Source organism: Perissodus microlepis, chromosome 5, assembly GCF_051167445.1.
Source record: "Perissodus microlepis isolate ML-2025 ecotype Zambia chromosome 5, ASM5116744v1, whole genome shotgun sequence".
Lineage (NCBI taxonomy): Eukaryota > Metazoa > Chordata > Actinopteri > Cichliformes > Cichlidae > Perissodus > Perissodus microlepis.
In genome coordinates this window covers 10,955,376-10,978,981 of record NC_140465.1, presented here as the reverse complement: position 1 = coordinate 10,978,981, position 23,606 = coordinate 10,955,376, and the positions used below count along the sequence as shown (strand labels likewise).

Here is a 23,606-nt window from a genome sequence, read left to right as displayed (position 1 = left end):
TGGGCCATGAAGCATCTTTTTTTTCTTCCATGATGTTCGCATCCCCCAACAAATCAACAGTCTTTAAAAAAAGAAAAGGAAAAAAGGCCAGCTCAAAGCACATCATCCAGGAAATGTCTCTTTCTGCTGTAGTAGGATGTTGTTGAAGACTGGTGTGTAGACATATAGAGGAAGGGGGATGTCAGAAACCACCAAGTTAGAGGTCATTGTCCAAGATCAAAAGGACCCACCCAGCCCCCAAATCTCCTGACTTCATGTGCCGATTTACGAGAGGCAGACAGACCATTAAAACTTCCAGCAGCAACTCCTGGTTGGCTGGATAGATGGGCAGAGGGCTGGTCACTAGAGGAGACGAAACTAAAAGCTTTCCAGCGACTAGCACAGATTCGAAGCAAAGGGGGGGCCATTTTTGACTTCTGGCAGGAGGATGGGGGTTAAAGACCATGACTGTCGCCTGCACGTGTGGGTGTTTGTGTGTAAGTAATAGAGGAACAGCTATAAAACTTTGCCAGTGTGTGAAACTGCATACAGAAACAGGAAGAGGAAACAGAAAGAGCAGTAACACTTTGAACTTTATTTTAAAAATCAGCTGCTTTCGTTACACAGTAGTGGGTGCATTAAGATAACAGTCTTTCAAAGTACTGGGGGGCTGGGGGTGTCTTATCTGCGGTCAGAGCCTTGTAGGAGACTGTGGGAACATTCAGGGGTGGTCTGGGTTTTCCAGAGAGTGAAATCTGCCATTCGAGACGTAATAATTGTCTCACAACCTAACTGTGTGAGTTATAGGTTAGTGATAGACCAGGCTGCCAGTCCAGAGGGAGGTGATTCACGTATACTGTGGAAGTGCCATTATAAACAGTGCTGTGCATGAACTTGCTGAAAAGAGAGCGTTCATTTACCTTAACCATGTTTTCAATGAACGGTGAAATGGATGAATGGTGTACGCAACTAAAGAATGTAACGTGAGCCGACTTTGCTCTCACGAGAGTCGACTGATGTCATGGCATGCTTTGTTGGCATGGTTGGTGCTAGGAGCGGTGTAGACAAGCGATACTGCTGAAGCTAGCCTACGTGACCATTAGTGGGATTTTTATGAATGAATAGAGAGTAGGGCTGGGCTATATAATAATAATAATAATAATAATAATAATAATGGATTGGATTTATATAGCGCTTTTCAAGGCACCCAAAGCGCTTTACAATTCCATTATTTATTCACTCTCACATTCACACACTGGTGGAGGCAGCTACAGTTGTAGCCACAGCTGCCCTGGGGCAGACTGACAGAAGCGAGGCTGCCATATCACGCCATCGGCCCCTCTGGCCAACACCAGTAGGCGGTAGGGTAAAGTGTCTTGCCCAAGAACACAACGACCAGGACAGAGAGCCCGGGGATCGAACCGGCAATCTTACAGTTACAGATGTGCTTCCCAACCCCCAGCGCCACGGTCGCCCCAAGTATACGGTATATCATACGGTGTATCATACGGTATATCGTACCGTTCACGGTAATACCGGTGTAATGATGCGCAACGATAAGAAAATGAAATATCACGATAGAATATGGGTAAAACGCGCATGCGCAGTGCCTTTGTTTACATAAGCACATGCCGGCGACGCAGAATGAGAAGAGCAAAAGTGGATTGTCGAAGGAAACGGATGAACCAGAACTGGTTTGTAAAAATGCTGCAACTTCAGTGGTGTGGAACTGGTTTGGCTTTCATCCGTCAGATACACAACAAAGCACTAGTTTTGGTAGAGCATGCTAGCGGGGCGTCGTTATTACCGTGTTTTTTGGAAAATGCGGCACACTTAAAATCAATCCTTTGATTTTTCTGAAAATCGACAGTGCCCCTTATAATCCCGTGTGCCTTATATATGAATTCTGGTTGTGTTTACTGACCTCGAAACGATTTTATGTGGTACACGGCGCTCGAAAATCTGTCAAATGTTTTAGTACGACTTTGCTAAGCTACGAAGCCGCACCGCTTGATGGATTGTCGGAGTATTACGGCTATCGTAGGCAGGAGCCTCGCGGAGTGATACGTACTGTGCTTCAACACAATATTACCATATTGTGTGTGTGTATAACCTCTTTTTAAGTTTTGTGGATATTATACATGGTTATGCTGAGGATATATTGGCCAATTTCCACTGGAAATGCCTTTTGGTTAAACTGTCAGCAAGGAATTTGCATTTGCACTGTTCATTTTTTATATAACTTTAATGCACTTAAAAAAGCTGCTTGTTTAAGTGAAAATACATTGATGTTTGGGTTTTTTTTGCACTAATAAAGTTGAGGGGTTGTAAAGTATTTTGTCTAGTGTCAATTATATCGTCAGTTATATCGTTATCGCAAATTTTCAAATGTATATCGTGATAAATATTTTTGGTCATATCGCCCTGCTCTAATAGAGAGCTAATTCAGATTAATTCAGGAACATTTTTAGTGCAAATTGTACCTGTTGGATCTGAAAAAAACAACAACACACACACACATTACGAGAATCTGAGGTGTCATATTGAGCTCAAGCTTTTGGTCAATCTATTGAGTGAAAAATTCCTAGAGAACTGAATTTTACTGCGTTGTTCGGTTTTATGGGGCAGTTAAAAACACTTAATACTCCTTATTTTCTTTTAAAAGTAATCCCTTTTCGATTGCATGAAGCATCAATAGTCTGCAAGGGAGAGTGGGAGGAGATTCTACTGGGAAAGAATAGCTTAAAAAAAACTGTTAAACCAAAAAAGAAACCTTTAGAAAACCCTGAAATGAATTCACTTTTGGGACTATGAACTTCAGAATGCTGGGTTTGGAAATGTGAGTGTGAGCTAGTTCAGTTTAAACCGTGATAGCTGAACACTGAGACAGTTTTTACAAAACTAACATAAAGATTTCACACACAGATTCATTTACGCAATCTATAAACCACAACCGACACACACACACACTCATTGGGTTTTCGTACAGAATATGCATTCACATGTTTATTGCTTGATTGTGATTAGGGGTGCGTGTAACTTCCCTGGGCTCAGCCAGATCTGCGCTAAGCAGTTATGTGCTAATTAAGGTCTGGCCAGGAGTGGAGGGCTGGTGATAAGGCCCGTCTCTGGCCTGGTTACATACACGCACACACTTATGGGAACAGTCTTTCCTCTAGAACCACCATTCAGTAGCATTCACTGATCATCAAGCAGGTTTCAACTGATTACTGAGAATTTGCCATATGGGAGCCAGACGGGGAATTCCTGTCAGGTTATAGAAACCAAAAAGGAAAGAAAGTCTATGATCATGTTGCATTAACCTGTTAGGCTAAACTGTTAAACAACACTGACCTGCTGCCTAAATCCTATAGCAGGCCAAAACACACAGCTGTTCTTCCCGTGTCTCTCCATAACCATAAATGGAGCATTCGATAAGTAAGGGTTGGGCTACAATGGCGTTAAAACAATTTTGAGTCACACATGCTGTTGCAGAGGCAGTAAATCAATTAAAAAGTTTTTTCACAAGAAAAATGCACATCTTTCAATAGTTGCACCCACGCATGCATCTTTTGGTTTCCTCATCTTCCATGAGCTAAACTAGATCATTCCCTGCTTTTCGGCCCATTCCTCCGCTTCGCATTCCTTTGTATTTGATCACAGCTGATGTTTATCTCTCACTCCATTCTTCTCCTTCACAAATCAAACACAAGTCTACATACAAGCTCTTACTGAATAAGAGACGTGGCAAAAACCTTAGCAGTTCATTGTGACAACTCAGCAGTCCGCGCTATGGCTGGGTGAATGTGTGTTTTCAATGTGGCATTCCTCTCTGTAAAGATTAGGCAAAACACAGCAGTGGAGACATGGATCACAGATTGTTAGAAATTCGTGTCTAAACCATTAGTGGCTAAATTTCATAAAAGATATTAAGAAAGAAGGCAAGGCTAACAGAAGTAAAGCACAATGCCCCAAAGATAAGATATGAAGCAGAGAAAAGAGCAACTCAGTGACTGAGAAACATGTTACGGAGTACTGTATGTGGGCTGGTTCACTGGAAGGATGACTTGTTTGGAACAAGACCAATCTACAGACTACATGTCTGTATGAAACTGAGCCAAAGTACACACACACAGCACTCCAGTGACCTCCACCACCCTGAACACGATAAGCCAGGACACGCTCCAGTTCTAACTGTGTGTGCTTATCTATTATCTATATAACTGAAAAAATGAAAGCGTGAGGGAACACACACACACGAGCCATGGAGTTTTAGGATTTGTCTGTGTGTGTGTGTGTGTGTGTGTGTGTGTGTGTGTGTGTGTGTGTGTGTGTGTGTGTGTGTGTGTGTGTGTGTGTGTGTGTGTGTGAGTGAGAGAGAGAGAGAGGGCGAGAGCACATGGTTAACTTACAGTTTTTGTTATAATAAGCAGGAGGAAAGCTCCTGTAGATAAACTGGCCACAGTGGAGTACAAACCAGCTGAGCTGCAGTGTGTGGACAAACAGAGCTACTGTAAACTCTACTGCCTTACTTAAAGTCACAACCAAGGGAATCGCCCTAAAGAAATTATAACAAATATGTTTTTTTTGTTAACTGCAATACCAGTGTGATACCAGACCTATGTGCAATCTGAATGCAGTCACTTACAATGATGCATCTAGAATTATCACCCGACTCTTAAATCCTCTCAACGTTTTACAAACCACAACTTTCCTCTTTTGGTTCACCCCGATGTCCCTGGTACTGTAAATTGTTTTTAGCTAGAGCTAGCATGCCAAAGTATAGTGATTTACACATTTGCATAACAGGAAAAAGAAATATCTCCGGTTCAACCTCAGGAGGAGACACAAATCACCTTGGGAGCCTGCATCAGGAAGGCATGCAAAACTACCCACTGTGGTGACCCCTTGTGAATAAGGCAATAGCCAAAAGCAGCTTGGCAGAAAAAAGTCTATCCTACCTGCACAGCACCAGATAGAAGACTATAACTATACATGTGCAACATCAAGACTGTGGGGCGGGATTCTGATTTGCACTGGAAAGTTTATTTTAAAATGTGAGCATGGGCACAGAGAAGAGATGCTGTGGACAGCCACGGACAAAGGAAAGAGAGAGTATGAGAGATCATCCCATCGTCCCTGTCCTACTTTCCCTTACAGCTCTCCTTCTCTCTCTCTCTCTCCCATTTCTGGTCTTCTGGGAAGGATCAGTGAAAAAAAGAAAAAAGAAAAAAAAAAGTAGTTTGTCAGCAAAGTTCAGGCTATACTGTACATCCAGTGCTGTTTCCTCCTAATTCAAAGCTTCCCCTCTGGAACGCTGACAGTAGAGGAGGAGCAGAAATCCATTTTACACTGCAGGGAAAAATTCATAGTGCTTGGATCCATAAACAAGTAAGAATGCAAATAGTGCACACATCCACTATAAAAATTTTATTTTTGGGAGGGAAAAATTCCTTTACATGACAAAGAATGCCAGATGACTTCTGCCATTTGACGGGTGAATGAGTGGTTTCAACTGCCTACCTCTAAATAGGGGCGTTGCACAATCAAGAAGACAGGTAACCACATGCAGATGCTGGTAGAAAAGGTCACCAGAGCTTTGTTGACATTAGCCTACATCTCGATCTTTGCAGGTGAAACACACTGCAAGTCAAAGCACCCTGAATATCATTAAAAAAATAAAAATCAACAATCTGTTTTATTTTTGGTCATGCTTTCATTTGTTACATCACTGCCAGGCAACACAACAATAAATAGAAAGGGACATGAGGTGATGCCTGCACTTCAGAGAATAAGTCAAGCTCTGCTGTTTTTTGGATTGTGCTGCCTTGACTGTTCTGGTCAGTTTTAACACACATACAATAAAACTGTGCAGTGGTTTCAATCAGTCTTTGTCACGAGGCAGCTTTCCCCCACTGATGCCCATTGTAGAAGTCTGCTCAACCTTTTGCGTGTAGACACGCGTACAAGTGGCACAGACCGTTTGTCAATGCTGCACAAACAATGCATCCTCAGTATGCAGAGAAAACAATGACTAAATAGCAGACTGACATATCATTGTGTACTGGTGACAGCACTGGTAACCGCAGGACAGCAGGACTTGTTTACTGCAGAGGAGGAATTTACCAGTCTTCTTGACTTCAATTGCTCGCTGTGTGCATGTGTTTCTGTGGAGAACCGCAGTGCCTTGTGCATTACCTTCCTGTCATACCGAACAATGGGTTGTTTTACAAAACCCACACTCCTGCCTCCCTGGATCTGGGTGGAGAGACAGAGCGGAGGTAAAAATGTCTGTGATGGAGACATTACGGGTGGAGAGATCATCTGTCATACATTTCAGTGTGTATATGTGTATGTACTTTGCACTTAGCTCTGTGTGTGTGTGTGTGTGTGTGTGTGTGTGTGTGTGTGTGTGTGTGTGTGTGTGTGTGTGTGTGTGTGTGTGTGTGTTCGTTCTCCTGGCATGATTGAGCGGGCCCCTTGGCCGTGCCAAGGCTGCGGTATTCTCCAGCCAGCAGCAGAGGCAGAGGAGCACAGATACTTCATTATGGCCTCATTCATCACCCCTGGGACAGCTTGGCAATGCTCTCAGTTCCCCTCCTTCTCCTCCTGCCTCCCTCTAACCTCACCGCTCTACTTACAGCTGTACAGGTCCCTCGCTCAGCATCTCCTATACATCTTTCACCTCACCTCCCTCTCTTAGCACACACTCCCTCTGTGCTTCTCCTCCTTCTTTCCCCTGGCCTGGCACTACTTTCTCTTATTGTTGCTTCGCTCCAGTGTTTCCCCTCTCTCGCTTTACTTACCTTTGTTTAACCTTCACTCAATAGCCTCTTACAAGTTTTTAATTAACTCTCTCTAATCCTCTGTGTCCCTCTGTCTTAAACCTTCCTCCCACGCATTCATTAACTGCCTTTCTGGATTTGTCTCCTTTTCCGCCTCAACTCAGGTCATTTTTCATTCTTCTTACTCCTCCTCCTATAACGACTCTGCGTCGTTGTTTGCTGAATTAGCCAAGTGTAGAAGCTACTACATTTTCACCTTCTCTCAGTGATCACAGTTTGACAGTAGAAATATCTGGAGAACCACTGATGTATAATGCTGGGTGTATAACAGTCTGGCGCTTTGCAAAAAAACACAATTTGCTTCTTTTTTTCCAAGAGAAGAAGGAAGAAGATTGATGCGATGATATGTGCCTCAAGCACAGAGCATTGGGAGCCTATTAGCCTTGCTTACCATATGGACTGAAAGCACAGGGAATCAAACAACTGTGGCTTTTAAATAAGAAATAAACAAAAAGACTCCTAGCAGCACATATGAATGTGGTCTACAATCCAGACAGCAGGACGTTTGTGCCACTGCTATATAAGGTATAAGGTTGACAGGTTGTTGTTATGTTACCACGGAAATGCAAAACGATGAAAATGACGTGGTCATTATACTTAAGCTCCATCAATTACACTTTTTTTCACCAATACTGATCAAACCCATCAATCAATTATTAGGAAACCTACGCAAACAAACACAATAAGACTCTAAAAGTCAGCGCTCTGAAGCAACAGTCAGATTTTTAATTTGGCTGTGACTCTTCAAATCAAGCCTTCACTTATCCATGGAGCAACATGTGCTCTGCTTGTGGTTAACTGATGAGAGAAGCTAAAATCTGAGGTTGAGTGAGTGTTACCGGTCGAGCCTTTCCTGCTAAAGAATGGGGACTTGTAAGTAACCTGTATGTGACGTAGATCCAGTGTTGTGGGAATTGACGGACTCTTATACTGACAGCCACTGTGTAATGAAAGCCAACAGGGTTACAATACAGTAAGTTACTACAATCACAAATAAAGTATTTAGACGTGCTTCAGTTATCTACATGTGTACCGTGTTTGCTGTCGTGAAAAAGTTTCAAAAGTTCGCGAGTATATTAATTGTTGTAGATAACATCTGAATCTAGTTCTGACAACTGGCAAAATTATGATTAATGAGCAGCCCTAAAACTAGAGATGCACCGATCAATCAGCCAGGGATTGGAATCAGCCGATTTCCAACATTTTTGGCCAAGACCAGTGACTGGCTGGTTAGCCTCACACGTGTCTGATTATAGGCCAGTCCATTTTATGCATGCAAAACACATGCACGACAGCAAGTCTATCATTTTGCTAACTATTCAACCTTAGGTTCCTACCCTTTTTTGGCTAACGCTAAATTTAAGTGCTTTAAAATTGTACTGGGGACAAATAATTGAGTAAAGAAACCTCCCAATCATGTCATTACAGTCACAGTGATTCTGCACAGAACTGCTGAACCGATTGATTAGCTACAATTTGTCAACCCTGCACTAGTATTCATACATTTACCTTTATACACTGATTTAATAAACAAGGTATGCACAAACTAGGAAGGCTCAGACGTGGTTGTCGGCAGATTTTATTTTATATTATTAAATTTGGAAAAGAGAGAGAGAGAGGTTCCATTTTCTCTAGTGAGTGCTGAGTGCCAATAGACCATGGAGCTCAGTGAAACAAGAATGCCATAGGTATCAATTTCCCTTTTCAGGTTGTAGAAACAAAGCAAACGGCCGCAGTTGGGCAGCAGTTAGGCTTTTAATTTTTTCCAACCCCCCCAAAAAAAGATAAAAATATACATACAGCACAGAATCTACCAGAATCTACTGATTGGCTCTCACACAACTTTTCCTAACCCCAATAATGTGAGTATACATTGTATTTTTTGTGTGTGGGTGTGTTTAGACTATAAGAGTGGGGCGCCTACCTGCTATCCCATATGGTTGGCATTCAGCCTAATTAAAGCATTTGTTGGCCCACAAACTGGGTGTATTACCAGAAGTGCTCCTCTAAGTCCTGTATTTATGGCAACTTGGCATTAAAATAGACAAGGATAAAAGGAGAGTGGAGAAAACTCTGATTTCTGTGCATGTTGCCATAGAGACGGGAGAAAAGTTCCCAGGCAACACAGCAGCTAACCAGCAATGCCAACTTACATGCTCACATTATGACTGTAAATCGTTCCACTGCGTTTTAACATGTGATTTCACTGTTAATCATCTTTTAGTTGACTTTGAGTCATGAAGATGTATTTTAATGAGGCATATCACACCAAAAAAATCATTTTGAACCAAATAGCCAAAATAATGACGCTTTGTTGAAAGATTAACAGATGTACCCTTACCCAACTCACTCTTGCCACCTATGACACTGATCATACTGACACTTATATAGCCTACAGTAGACTCCTCAACAGTGTTTTCCACTCTCTAAAGAGACAGAGCACATATAAGTGCTGCCCACACCAGAGGGGAAAACAATTCATGACTCTCCATTGTCTTTGCATAGCGTGAAAGTGCTTCCTTGTCAGTTCTGTCTGCCAACAAAAAAAAAAAATAAAATAAAAAACATAAAAAACCCCTGATAACTGTCCAAAAGCTGCAGTTCAGCAAGATTGATTACCAACAGGGTAAAGAATCCAGGAGTAAGATTTTATAAAGTGCAAAACTGAGCCTTTTATAGGCCAAGTGGATAACAGTGCAATAAGACATGAGGTATCAGCAGGAGGAATGGAAAAACTGTGGGATCCTGACCATATAACATCCTGTCTATAAAAAGATGTACATAGCTTCTGGGTCTGAAAAGTAAACGCAGTGTGTAAATGGCTTAAACCTGCATTCGCTCAAATGGAGCAACTCCAAACAATGCAAAAGAGAAGTCTGGTTGGACAAAAATCTATGACAAGACTCTTGGCTCTCTCGATCGGTGACCTCAATAAACATTTTCCTGAGGAGTTTATGGTCTCAGTCATTGGTTTGAAGTCTCTGAATACAACATGATGTTCATTTTTTTAATTGTAGTCCAGCTTTAGCATCAAAGATAAGGACAAAACAGGGTATGCTTTAGCATGGGGCTAACTTGTGATTGACAAGTTGCTGCTGTATAAGATTAAATTACATTTTCATTCTGAAATTAGGACTGAACCCAGTAGAAACATTTACAATATCACATGTGAAATGAAACGTGGTACTGGTGAATTGTTACACCCCTAACATATATGTTAAGCTAAAGCATTTCTACAGCTAATGAGCTGATGAACTAACAACTAATGTTAGCAAGCTAGTGTAGCTATGTTAGCTTGCTAACATATAGGCCTATTTGTTAGCTTGCTAACATAGCTAATGATTTTCTAACAACTAAGACATATGGTGTAAAAAAAAAAAAAATCTTTGACATGACAGAAATCTAAGGTCTTTAGCCAACCCAATGCCTTCATTATATTTGGAATTGGGCAGAAATGCTTTTTATTCAACTCTCAATTTCATATAGGCATATTTGTTTTTGCCTACCAGTGGCCATGAGTTTCAGAGTACACCCCATGTTTGGCTCTAGGTAAGGGTGACCCAAACAGAAGACATATGACAGTAGAAACGTAATACATCACCATGAGCCTGCTGGTTGAGGTCAATATGGAGAAGCCGTCCTCAAACTTCCCAGGTGGGAATTGCTTACAGTAAATAGTGAAACTGAATGCACTGGGAAAAACAGAAAAACTGCTATGAACACAGCTGTAATAAGGAGCTGTAATTCAGTTCATTATTATTTTCCATCAAAACTTTAATGAACTGTGAGAGAGCCAGCACTTCCTCAGCCTGCTGTGAAACCAGAAATAGCTCTGTTTAGTGTGGCACATGGAGCAGATGGATCAAAAACAAAGAATTTCCACTGCCAAATTTTCCACCATGAAACTACTTCCAGAGACAGAGGTGGTGTGTTGTGGTGTGTTGTGTTGTGACAGGGCACTTTATTCCTTATATGATAAGAATACAGAGAGTCAACAAGAGTCAAAAATCAAACGAGCTTGCCCTTATTACTGCAACTGGGCTGTGTATGTGTCACTTTCCCCTATTAAATCCTGCAGGAGATCTAAAGCTAATGCACATCCCACAAAAGCCCAATCCATCACTTCTCTTTTAATGAACACTCAACAGAACTGGAAGAGGTCCTCAGCCACTTTCAAACCATGCCAAGAGATGGTGAACGATGATGTGTAAAAAACAAACATCTGGAGCATCTTTGATCACTGACGAGTCTACATAGGAGAGCAAAGGAAGGAGCCAAAAACGGATAAAGAGAGTCAAGTGTTAACATATTTCTCCCTTTCTGTGTCTTATTGAGGACAGAAATTAATAAAGTGTGACGCAAAGATCTCCAAAAATAACCAAAAACAAATTTCCTCCCTTGTCAGCAGAAATTTTCTGAGAGATAAAGTTCAACTAGAGTATGCTATGTGCCTCCATTCCTCACCCAAGTTATCTTGCACCTCACAGCAACCCCTTATGCTGCAAAACACTGCTGCTATAAGACCACATTTTTTAGTCTGGGCTGTGTTTACCAAAAATGTCTTCTGCCGCGAGCCTTCAACAAAGCTCTATTGTTCCATCCAGGTCTCAGCATGACAATGACTTGATTTCCATGAGATTTATATGGTAACTGACTTATCCTCTGTAACCTAATCAAGGATTTAGGCAGTACATTTTTTTTTTACAAAAAAAACAGTGGGTGAAAGTATGGAGCATTATTAAAGATAGGTGGTTTGGCTGCCACATGACAAGCGGGTCACATTCCTTGTATAGATCCACTACACAGAGAATACAGGCACACACACACTATCACTGTCTGCTCACTTTACTAATCTTTTACAGTTTCATGGATTGTGTCGCGTTTTTTCCCCTTCTCCCTTAGTTGACTACTTCTATCCATTTATGCCCGTGAGACTCTATATCTGTCTCCTTGCCTGTCCATCTCTCTCACTCACAACACTCCTCCCCCTAATCTCTCCTATCGCACTCTTGTGAAGTAGGGGTGGAAGCAGACTCTTGTGTTTTGATTGACGGCAAGACATCTCCCTGTGGTCAACCTTATCACTGGCTGAGCTTGGCAGAGCATAGTGGCAGCAAGCCTGTTCTGGACGCACTCTTTGTCTCCAGAGCTTTGTGTACACGTAAGCGTGTGCATATTCAAACACATCCAAGACCAGGCCAGTGTGATAAAAAGTCTAAGTACACAGAGAATTCTAATTGCAATCAGTTGTTTAATTAGGCTGCTGCAGATATATTTTTAAATTAAAATGACCCCATTTACTCTCTTCCCTTCATCCCCCTGCAAGGAGTGGTAAATGTGACATGACCCAGTTACCCAATTTCTCTGCTGTTTCATTCAACTACCATCATACTGGCTCTAATTTAGCCAAACTGAGAGCGAACATCTGGCTATGTCTCCTATGTGTCTGATGTCGTCCAGTACTGGATGGAGATAAAGTACTGCACATGAGGAAACTCTGTTTCTTGTAGGTACAAAGTCGCCTTGTATCTCGTGCCTTTTCATCTGCTATTAAATTATATTCTTCGTCCAGCTGTTTGAGGCGCATAGAGCCTGACAAGTACAAGCACATTTTTGCTGCGCTGGCAGCAGGATGGGAATGTTTATCATTTAATTTGTGCACAAATTATAGTGAATGTTTGTGCAAAAAGAGTCATGGAGAAGAAGAAGAAGAAGATGAAAAATATGAGTTCTGGCATTTTGACCACACAAACATGGCTGCGGATTCTTAATCTTATTTATTAACATGCATCTCGTTTCACGGTGCTACATTGCCAGGAGAAGACGGACATGTGAGGAATGATGTGGGAGGTGAAATTTCACAGCTAAAATCCGAAGTGTTAAAAAGGTGGGCCTTCAAAATAATGCAACCAAAATTTCATAATTTATAAATTTGATGTTGTGATTAGTAAAAATGATGTTTTCTCTAGTGCTATTACATTTAGAGTGTATAGATGTGTTTACGTATTCAGACTATAAAACATAATTAGGAGTTAGATCAATGCAAGTAAGATCAATGTAACTCTAAGTTGATACACCACTGCGAGCCAACTCCCTGATATTGATTGGTTCATGGTGCACAAATGCAGGCAGCAGGACCGGCAGCAGGAGGAAGGATGGGGGTTGTGGGTGTGGGGACCGCTCACTCATCAAATCAATTGCCACACTCACCGTCTGAGGAGCATCTAAAGATCTGCTTTCAGAATTTAATCCATTTATCCCCCTGTTTTGCATGCCCCTCCGATCATCCCTGACCCCTTACATTATTCTTCCTTCCAGTTAAGCAGATTCTAGTCTTCCACTGCAGAGAAACCTTGTAGTGAGGGATGTTTTTGTCTTGAGGTCCGGAAACAAGTGGTAATAGGATGACAGGAGAGGAACTGTCAATAAATCCATTTAAATTCTCCTGATGATATGATTTTGCTCAATATTTTTTAAATAGGTGTAGTCTCTGTGGACCGTTGCTCACAGGCCAGGTGAAGATACTGTCGGCTCCCTGGAGCACAGGAAGTTGCTTTTTATCCAAGCCCCTCTTTCTCTCCCCCTTCACTCCCCCCTCCATGTAAGTCTTTTACCAGCCTCTCACACGAGGGTGCCATCAACAGAGCTGGCAGCACGTCTGTGTGGAATGCACTTCGGCAATTTACGGACACACTCACACGGTCAATAAAGGCTGGTGAGCCGACCCCGGATCTTGCACATGTAAACTGTTCTTAAACTTGTCACATCTGACTCGATTTGAGTCAGAGCACAGCCCAGAGGAGCGCTCAGCATTGTGTGGTAGAATATCATAGCACTGACATATATAGGCATCTACTGACACAGTCAAACACAGACCCTGGCACATGCATATCTAAAGATAAGGAGCCACACACACACATACATACAGGCTTTGGAGACAATGGTGTGGATGCTGCTTGGACCTAGGAGCCTAATTTAGGTGTCCAGGTTAAAAATAAAACAGGGTAGGCATGTCGCACAGCTGTGAGATGCAGGGAGCTTTGTGTGCTGTCAGCCAATCTAAATCACAACAGCTGAGATGACAAGGTGCTGATTCTCAACTGCCTTTCCTTCTTCTCCATTCTGTCGTTCACTTTTGATTCCTCTACTCCTCTAATTCAATCCATCCCACCACCTTTAACCATTTTTACTCTTTCTCCCCTGACACACGTTTTTCCCCCTTGTTTAAAGATGAAGCAACCCACTTCTGACAGCTTCACTGGCAGCCCAACAAAGCAGCACTCGAGGGAACGGAAAAGACAAGACCGAAGTGACGTTTTTAACTCAGCCGTCATTACTCTGTGATAATGTACTGCTAAGAAAAAGAGAACGTACATCACAGAGATGCAAATGCACACCAACTTGCTGGCAGAGTCACTTAACGTTACGCATGCTTTTGGAAGCACAGACACGTGCAGATGTAAACCTACAGAAGCACATCACAGACTGGCCAGATAGTTGTGGTATGCGCACACGCTCCCAAAAATTAAAACATTCCTTCAAATCTATATTGTTAAGACAAGCCTTAAGAAAACTAATCAATCATCAAGGGGGTTAGCTATTCAAAAAAAAAAAAAAAAGGGGGGGGGGGTGTCAAAAATGCCCAATTTACACCACCCAGGGGAAAAATCTTGACACCATGCCAAAGACAACTCGTCTCCGCAAATCAGCTCAAGGAAAAAGGATGACAATGTTTAAAAGTTACTCACCGCTTCCTGCCCTCCCCCCTGGCTGTGCTGGGAATGAGGTGGAAGGGGGGAAGAAACACACTAACCGACAGACAATCTCAGGAGGGGGCAAAGAGAGCCGCAGCAGTGCTGCAGCCTGAAGCAAACACTTTCAGCGGCACTTCTTAATTGAAAAAATCTGTTTTCATTGCTCTGTGATCAGTGAGTATGTGGGGGAGGGAGGGAGGGGGGGAGAGAGAGAGAGAGAGAGAGAAATGATCGCCTTGAGCTGGGGTGATGAGGAGATGAGCTTGCAGATGGTCAGCAGGGTGAGGGCAGTATGTGTGTGAGTAAAGCAAAAGAGGAAGTGACAGAACGACAGAGTTTTTCAACAGACGGATGCAATCAGGGCTGACCACCAAGCTGGTTGCTGAGAGGGCAAACAGTCCACAACATTAACCCCACCCACGGCCTGACAGCAGCAGTCAGCGTTTTTCCTAAGCTCATTCCCCACTTGCACTTAACCCATAAATGCTCTGGCAGTTTTCTTTTGCTGACATCATGCGATAATGGGATGGGAGTTGATGCATGAGGATTCAGAAGACCAAGCAGGATTTCAACAAACTTTAGACCAAAACTTTGGTGCAAACAAAAGCAACATTCCTGGTTGGAGTTTGCACATTCTGTTATTTTTCAGAGAGTTAGAAAGTACAAGTGAAGATTAAAGTGAGTTGAGAGTTGATGGATGAGCAAAGTGACATAACGTGTGGGTAAGAGTTAACATGTTATTGGTAGTTCTTATTTTCATAGAAGAACACATTCCAGAATAAAAATGAAAATAATAAGTAATCAACCATTTTTATTTAATGCTTGACATGGAGTTCTGCAGCTGTTTTGATTCATCCCTAAATGTCTATGACTTTTCACCACATATGGTTTGAAAAACAAAGCCACCCATCCATCATCTGCTGCTTATCTTGGTCTGGGTCATGAGGGCCAGCAGTCTAAGCAGCTCAGACCTCCCTCTCTCTATCTCCTCCAGTGGCACACCAATGTGCTCCCAAATCAGCTGAGAGGTGTAATCTCTCCAGTATGTCCTGGATTTACCCCAGGGCCTGCTCATGCCTGGAACACTGGAACACCTCACCTATGAAGCTCCCAGGTGGCATCCTAGTCAGATACCTCAACAACATCAGTTGGCTAAACTAGCATGTGGAAGAGTAGCTGCTCTACTCCGAGCCTCTCCTAAATGACCGAGCTCCTCACCCTTCAGAGGAAACTCCCGCCCCCATCACTGGAAGGTGTGACTGCACCATACGGTAAATATTTAGTAACGACAGGAGAAAGTTGGCTTAGACTAGAACACGTAGAAATGTCTAGCTGAGCTCTGTTTCAATGCATCGTACCACACCTCCCATTACCTCGAAAGCACCGGCATTAAGAAATTATATACAGTTTAAAATGAAGTATACAACTGTCAGATTTCCCTTTTACCTCATTTTTATGTTGGAGAATTTTTTGGCCAATAGCAGTGACAAATGTTAAAGTATTCTTTTAGTTAAGAGCGCTTTTTTATGCCAACATTGGGTTTATGGGATTATTTATGGGATTATTGTATGAATTCGATGAAAGATTGGTCTTCTTGAACTAACAGGCGACAAATTTGACTCCAGCTAACTGGAAAATGTTCTGAATTTATGTGGCAGCACATGAATGTATGAAGCCTGTGTGTTCTGTCTTTTCCACACAGCAGCTTAATATTTTGACCCTGAAGATGTGGATATTACACTTTAAGGATGCAGCATGAATGAGCACCAGTGTTCAACTGTATTAAATTTTAATGCCAATTAGCTGGCCGCAGCTGTACAAGGACTGATCTTTAAGTTTATAGTAAGTAGAGTATTAATGTAGTAGTCCCTGTTCAGCAGTTAATCAGTCTGCTCTGCCTCCTCTATATCCACAGGGGCAGCAGTCTATGGAAACATCTGCTAGAGCACTTTCAAAAAAAGCCCTCTTCTGTCAAAGTTGCACTAATGTTCATTCAGTGAGCAACGGATAACTTAAATCAGCCCAAGCTGACTGCGTCCTTGTAATGGGTCTCGGGATGCCGATTCCTAAACCAACCAAAGCCCAAAATGGCTGACTCTTAAGGGAGGTAACCCCCATTCCTCCCTGCCAGTCATATGTCAAATAAATACAGGAAGAGAAACGGTGCAGTGAGAGTGAGCACAGGAAAGCAGGATCTCTCTGCACCAGTGTGAGCTTGAGGTTTCTGGCACACTCAGCAACTGTGATGTGGGCAGGATGTCATCACTTCTTCAGTGGCGCTCACACTGTGCACCTACTGTTCTCAGGAGTGTGGAACAGCTAGATTCACAGCTGTAAATCTAGAGGGATTTCAGGAGAACAAGCAGGACCGCAGCCAAGAGAGGAGGCTCCTGTCCGCACCTGACAACAAAGACTTGTTCTGTGTCCTGAGTACATGCACAGGTTTTCTCCTTACATTTAAACATCAAACACAGACAGAAACACGGATTAAACATGACAACCCCCCAAAAAAGACGGTCATACAGGACAATTATGATAACAAGATTACGGTCACCAGCTTTAAAAACACACAATTTCTGGCAACATCTGCATAGATTAAAGCAGTTATAGGCAACAAATCACCACATCTTATGTTTTCTTTCTGGCTACTATGGAAACTGATCTGCTGCAGTCCACATCACTCAAATCTGGTACAAAAGCCTCCCATCATGCTCAAAATATTCTGAGAATCAGCCTGCTGTGCCAGGCACAATTGGTCCCATTTGTGTAGAAGAAAACAGCAGCAACAAGCAGGAAAAGGGCATCCCCTCACTACACTGCAAGAGCTCTGCTGAGACAAAAGAAAGCCCTCACACCTCACTTTCCTAACGACCGACCTAATGCATTTAAAAAATTAGACCATTTGTCAAAGAAAAGAAGCTGTGGGTGAAGAGAGCCTGAGGTGAGTCCAGGAAAATGTAGAGAGGGAAAGGGAAAAAAAAACTCCTCTTCCATCCATCTACACACAGTGAGGACAAGTCATCGACTCATCCCCCTCTTCCCTTGAGGAACAAATGAAGTTATCAATCAACCCCACAGTCCCACAGAGACAAGGAAATGAGGGCCAGAGACATGAAGAGAGCAAAGCTGAGGTGGCCAAAAACACTGCAAAATAAAAGTTGATTGTTTTAAGAAGAAAGCCTGCAGCACTGTAGCAGAGAGCTGTACTAAACGCCCATTATGTACAGATCAATTATGTGTGATTTGCAGTTATTCATATTCCAGTGTTCTCTCAATACACAGCAAGTTATTGCTATAAAAGATTTTTTGTTTTATCTATTTAAAAAGGACCTATATATGAAACAGTTCTCATCTATACAACATTTTTTTTTAAAAAAAAAGGAGGATATCAGAAAGTAAAAAAAAATAAATAGAAATATTAGTTTTACAAGGAAATAAAACAAAACAAAAATAACTGATTCTTAATCTTATGTAAGGATGTATAGTACATGCAGTAATTCTACGGCGCTGTAAATGAGACTTTTTTCTTTTATTTTTTGATGTCTGAGATACAAACACATGCCTTGCACACAAGATAAATGGGCAAGGCACATCTGCTAATAGAACAAAGTAATTGCAGACTCCATCTATCCATCCATCGCCTATCCCATGGGTTGACAGGCCAGGTACACCCTGGACATGTTACCAATATGCTGCTGGGTTAAAAGAGAGAATTTAGAGTCATTAACTAACCTAAATCCTAACCATATCTTTGGAGTATGGGAGGAAGCTGGAGTACCCACAGAGAACCTATGTAGATATAACATGCTGTTTTCTTCAGCCCTAATTGTAGACTCTAGATACAAATTTCTCTGAAAACTTGAACGCTGCTCCGAACAAATGCAGAGGAAGAAAAAAAGTAAAACTAAAAGAAAGTGCAATACAATCAGTTGGCACGCTCAGCTTTCTGAATCAGTTTGATCAAGACCCCTTCATCTAGCTCGCAATGATAGGAAAACATACAATCTGACTGATCAAACAGTGTCTGCAAAACAGAGTAATCAGACTGGAAAAGTAAGTGGACACTTTAGATTATTCCTTTAGAATAAATCTGAATCATTCTATAGAAAAGAGCCATTTTATTATATCAATATTTTTAATAACATGCCTTATTTAGGAATTTCATGGAACACGGCTTTCATTTCCTTCCCAAATCATTTAAATCTGAGAAGACACTAAAAACTTTATTTATAGGGAGGACCACCAATGCAAGTTTCTCTTTTGACCTCATCTCCTTAATTTGATCATTTGATTCCAAGTAGCTCTTGGAGCTGCTGTTAGCACAGACGTTTACAGAGATAAACACATTTTGAGTTAATAATGCAAAATCCTTGGAAACTCCAAAAAGCTGCACCCACTCCACTAGTTTAATGCAGTGTACCCATTTCAACAGTCAAGTAGTTTTCATGCTAAAATCAGATTGATCAGCATTAAAATGACTGTGAACAACAAGAACAGAATCTCAGCCATCTCGCGAAACGCTCAGGTGCAAGAAGATTTCCTGATACAAAGTTTCACGTTTCAACTTAGAAAGTTTGCTCAATGAAAACGAGTGAAGCCTTAGAGAGTGTGAGCTGTGATCCAGACACTTTTCAAGGCCACGCTTATCGCATGCAGCCACAAAAAGCCCTGGAATTTGCCTTGTGACCTGGTATGTCCACACAGCTCAGCAGTGAACTCATCTCATGATGTCTAGTTGTCAGCTCATTCTGCTCTTTAGCTCGACTGCTTCTTCCTCTCACACAGTGTGCCTGGTGATGAGGGGAGTGGTGAGACCAAAGACCACTAACTGACAATTAGGCAAAAACAATATGGATGGAAAAGATGGAGTGGGCCCGTACAGAGAGAGAAGATGATAATGACCGAAATAGCCGTGCCTTTGTTTTAAGGAGAATACAAACTTGAGTGATGAGGAGAGAAGAAAATAAATGGACTGTGCTGCTGGGAGAGCAGTCAAGAGAGTGAAATGGAGGGAGAGAGGGGGATGAGAAAGAGGAGTTAGCACCCTTTCTTTTCTTCTTTCTGGCCTGGCAGTCAGCCTTTTGGCAGAATGTTTGGTATCCATTGCATATGGGTAACCCTGCAGAGAAAGAAAGACACACACGCACACACACACAAATACAGGGAGCAAAGTCAAAGCATCACCGCAAACTTTGAGGGGATTTTCGAGGCAGGGTGCTTTTCCCCCCCCCCCCCATTCTTTAACTCTGAGGCTAACCGAGAAGCCAAGATTGGCCCTTATTAGACAGAATAATTTTCACAGCTGTTTCCGATCTGTTTGTGCTTCACGTGGACTGGGAACATGAGGAGGAGAGAGGAATGGAAAAGCGAGGAAATAAAAGGGAAGGAAGGGAGTAAGAAAGGAAAGAGAGAAGCGCCGGCGAGAGATGCTGTCTTATTCTGCGGTAATAAGTCAGCAGCCATCACCTCGTGCAAACAGAGTCTTCTAGGAATTAACAATGTCCTTGCTGAGCTCTTGAGAGCCTGCTACTTAGACTGATGCTTGGATTTCACAACATCCAGCTGTTTTACTTGCACAAGTAAAGCCCATGAAAATTCCTGCACATGCACTCTGAAACACATTCTTATGGGAATGAGCTCAAGGACATCAAGGCACAGGGGGCCTCGTTTCCCCCGTGTCTTCTTCTCTTTCTTTTCATCTTTTAATTTGTTCATCTTATTCCATCAATGGATATCAGAAATCTCTTGGGAATAGTGGACACACAGATATTTATTCACAGCAAATTCACTAAAATGGAATTCTGTAGTCTCCTGAGTTAGTCGACTGAATATTAACTATTCAGTCAATCAGTCAATTTGTAGCCGGGTACACACAAGGTAATAGCATGTTCATAGTATTTGATAGAGCTGTCAGTCAAACTAACAGGAAACAGCACATTACCCCAAAAAGCAAAAATCAGCTGTCAGTGCAGTGGCAAAGGCTAGCTACATTGAACTGGATGAAATAATTTTCAGAAGTTAAAGAGATCTATTAACACACATTCAAATTTTAATTGGTTTATATAGCAATTTAAGAAATGTATGGGGATGCAAAAGACCGTTTCCCAGTTATTTCCCTCATTTAAAGGGAAATGAAGGAAGTGATGTAGCTAAATGCCAGTTGCGCTACGCTCTTAAAATACGACCAATTTGAGTTCTTTTCCGCTTCTGTGGGTCATTCCTCTGGTACAGCACATTTTCCAGCACACAAGGAAACTGCTCTGTAACTGAAAATTTTGGACAATCCAAAGCAAAAGCACCACTGCAGTGATGAGCAGAGAAATGACTTTTATTTAAAGATGTGTAACTCTCAGGATGCATGCTATGCTTCTAGCAGAATTTGATCCCGTTTCAGCTTCTACTGCATCCGATCTAATTAAAAAACACACACATATATATATATAAAATTAGCAAACTGCAGTGTGCAGCAGAGGTTCATTCATTGACCATTATTTCAGATTTATTTAAATGATCTTCCAGATGTTTCAAACACCATTTTTCCGATGTTTGCTTGAAATTACACATTTGGTCTCATACTAACTATCAAATGCAGCCTCCAAACTTTAAAAAAACCCAACCCTTTCCCTAAAATGTTTATTTAATACATCTCATTACACAAATATTTCCCATGAATGTACAAGAAAGGACATATAAGCAGTGTTGGGACTAACGCGTTATTAAGTAACGCGTTACAGTAACTACGTTATTATTGTGGTAACGAGCACGGTAACTAGTTATTATGCCAAAACCAGGAACGCGTTACTCGTTACTGGGATTTAAATAGGCTCGTTATTCGTTACTTCGTGTGGTGGCTATCGCGGAGCTTCCACAGATTCAATAACATTAGCAAGTGGTGGAAGCCAGCAGGTGGATGAAGGAAAAGGGAGGCAAGAGGAGAGACCCGAAGCGGCCGCTGGTCCGAGAGTGTCAGGTGAACTGAACTTCAGGTAAGAAGTTATAACCTGCAGTCCATCTGGGTCAGATATGAACCAAGTTTAGGTGGAGTTTATTTTTGTTATGCTGAAACGGAAAAAACGGAATCGTCTCGTATTCAGAGAAACTATTACGCGTTTCGTATTGAGGTGAAAAGGAACATTTTGTCCCGGACTTCAGCTACAATGAAAAAGACACAAAGCTGGAGTTATTCTGTGTTTACGCTGCACAGCTGCCTCTTCTTCTCTCATCCTCTCACCCCCTCTCCTGTTTCTACTTCAATCATGAAACTGATCAATGATCAGCTGATCGGCTTTTCTCTCTTGTTTATTTATCGCCCACTTTGCGCCAGAAAGAGGAAACCAGCGGATGTCGCGGTAAACAACAGCAGCACTTTTAAGCTTGATCAGCTGTTGTTAGAATTTATTTAATATTAATTTCTAGTATCAGCTGATGTTTGCTGGAGCCACAGCTGTAAAGCTGCTGGTCATGATATCGGTTTGGATATGTGGTGAGAGGGAAACATGAAGATGAAACCAGGAGATGTCCTTACTGAATCATCAGAGCTCTGATGGAGAAACAGGTTTACCTTTTAGTTAACATGAATGAGTTGAAGGGAAGTTATGAACTGTTTCTGAGAGACAAATAACACCAGGATCCTTTTCTAAGTAGCTGACAGCTGGTAACTGTGCAGGGGCGGGTCTAGCAAAGTGTTGCCAGGGGTCCATGTAGGGCATTAAAAGGGAAAGGGGGGCACAAAGAAATACTTTCTTATTCTCATTTAAAATGTCTCACTTTTAAAAAAATAATTATCTGAGTCTTACAACAAACAATTGATAGATTGATACATATATACCATCAGAACAGTGTACATCACTGTCACAACAGTGTTTATTTTCATTCAAAGGCTTTATGATTTTTCCTATAATGGTGGGCCGGTCTCTAGTCAAAATGCCCGGGACGATTTTTTTGTCCCAGTCCAGCTCTGTATGCAGCTCATCTTCAGTCTGGTGTTACCTACATCTTCCTATTCAGAAGGCAGAATTTCCGAGTTCTGAGTACAATCGAAAGCACCACGACTGCAGTTTTTGTGTTGGATGTAAAAAGCAGGCTAGGATAGAATCAGGTGTGGGATTTCTCTCGTGGAAATGCGCACATTATTTTTTCCTTTCTATTGGTAGGTGGCACAGTGCACTTGTGGCAAGTAAGCAAGCTAGAAGACTGGCAATCTTCCTGGGTATCCAGATACGGAAGCAACACATTAACAAGAGAATTCTGAGTAAAACCAAAGTTACTTTCCCTAGTAACTAGTTACTCTGAAAGTAACGAGTAACTTGAAGTAACTGAGTTACTTTTGATAGAAGTAACTAGTAATGTAACTAAGTTACTAATTTAAAGTAACTTACCCAACACTGCATATAAGACAGTTCAATAAAGGGTTGATTTCATTGTTAATAGCTTGTTTTGTATTAAGTTGTTTAGAAGTGTGACAAGACTTTCAACTTTGGATCTTTTCAAGTTGCGTGACCAAGCAGATGAGTCTTCTAAGAGAATATTTACAAACACATCAAATATGCTGAAGTGAACTGAGGAGGTGAAGCCAGTTACAGAAAGTATCATCTGTTAAATGTTTAATGATTTGTTTGGTGAATCAGTTTCCAGTCAGGGTTATGACAGCATCCGCCATGCACAGCAGGGGAACTCAAGGGAGGTCCTGAGGAAATTAAACTAACTGTGAAAAATTTCCTTCAAACTTACCCTAACTACAGATTTTACATACAAAAGTTTATATTCATCATGAACATAAATGTCAAAGTAATTTTAGACTTTTAAGAATGTCTTTGGTTCTTTTTTCAGGGCGGAATGATTAAGCAAGATACATATTTAATGTATTAATACATAGTTCTAATCCCCAAAAATATACTTAAGGATCATATATATACATATGGAAGGGTATGTGTATGCATATTGGGATGTTCAGGAACAATTTTGTTAAATGTCCTTTAGCAAGGTGCACTAGAAGTGACTGGATGCTTTTGGTAGTCATCAACAAGTT

The 23,606-nt window shown here is 41.6% G+C and overlaps 1 protein-coding gene across 2 annotated transcripts in view; it reads right to left on the bottom strand.

Moving 5' to 3' along the window:
• prickle2b (prickle homolog 2b) overlaps positions 1 to 23,606 on the bottom strand; it is an 86,781-nt gene that overhangs the window by 33,259 nt on the left and 29,916 nt on the right. Inside the window, exon 1 of one of the 2 annotated variants that reach the window (XM_084927783.1) lies at positions 14,573 to 14,674. The exons of the other annotated variant lie outside the window; for it this stretch is intronic. The gene's annotated coding sequence lies outside the window, so the exon portion shown is untranslated. Of the gene's footprint in view, positions 1 to 14,572; positions 14,675 to 23,606 lie in introns of those variants that run through there. 2 annotated transcript variants of the gene reach the window in all.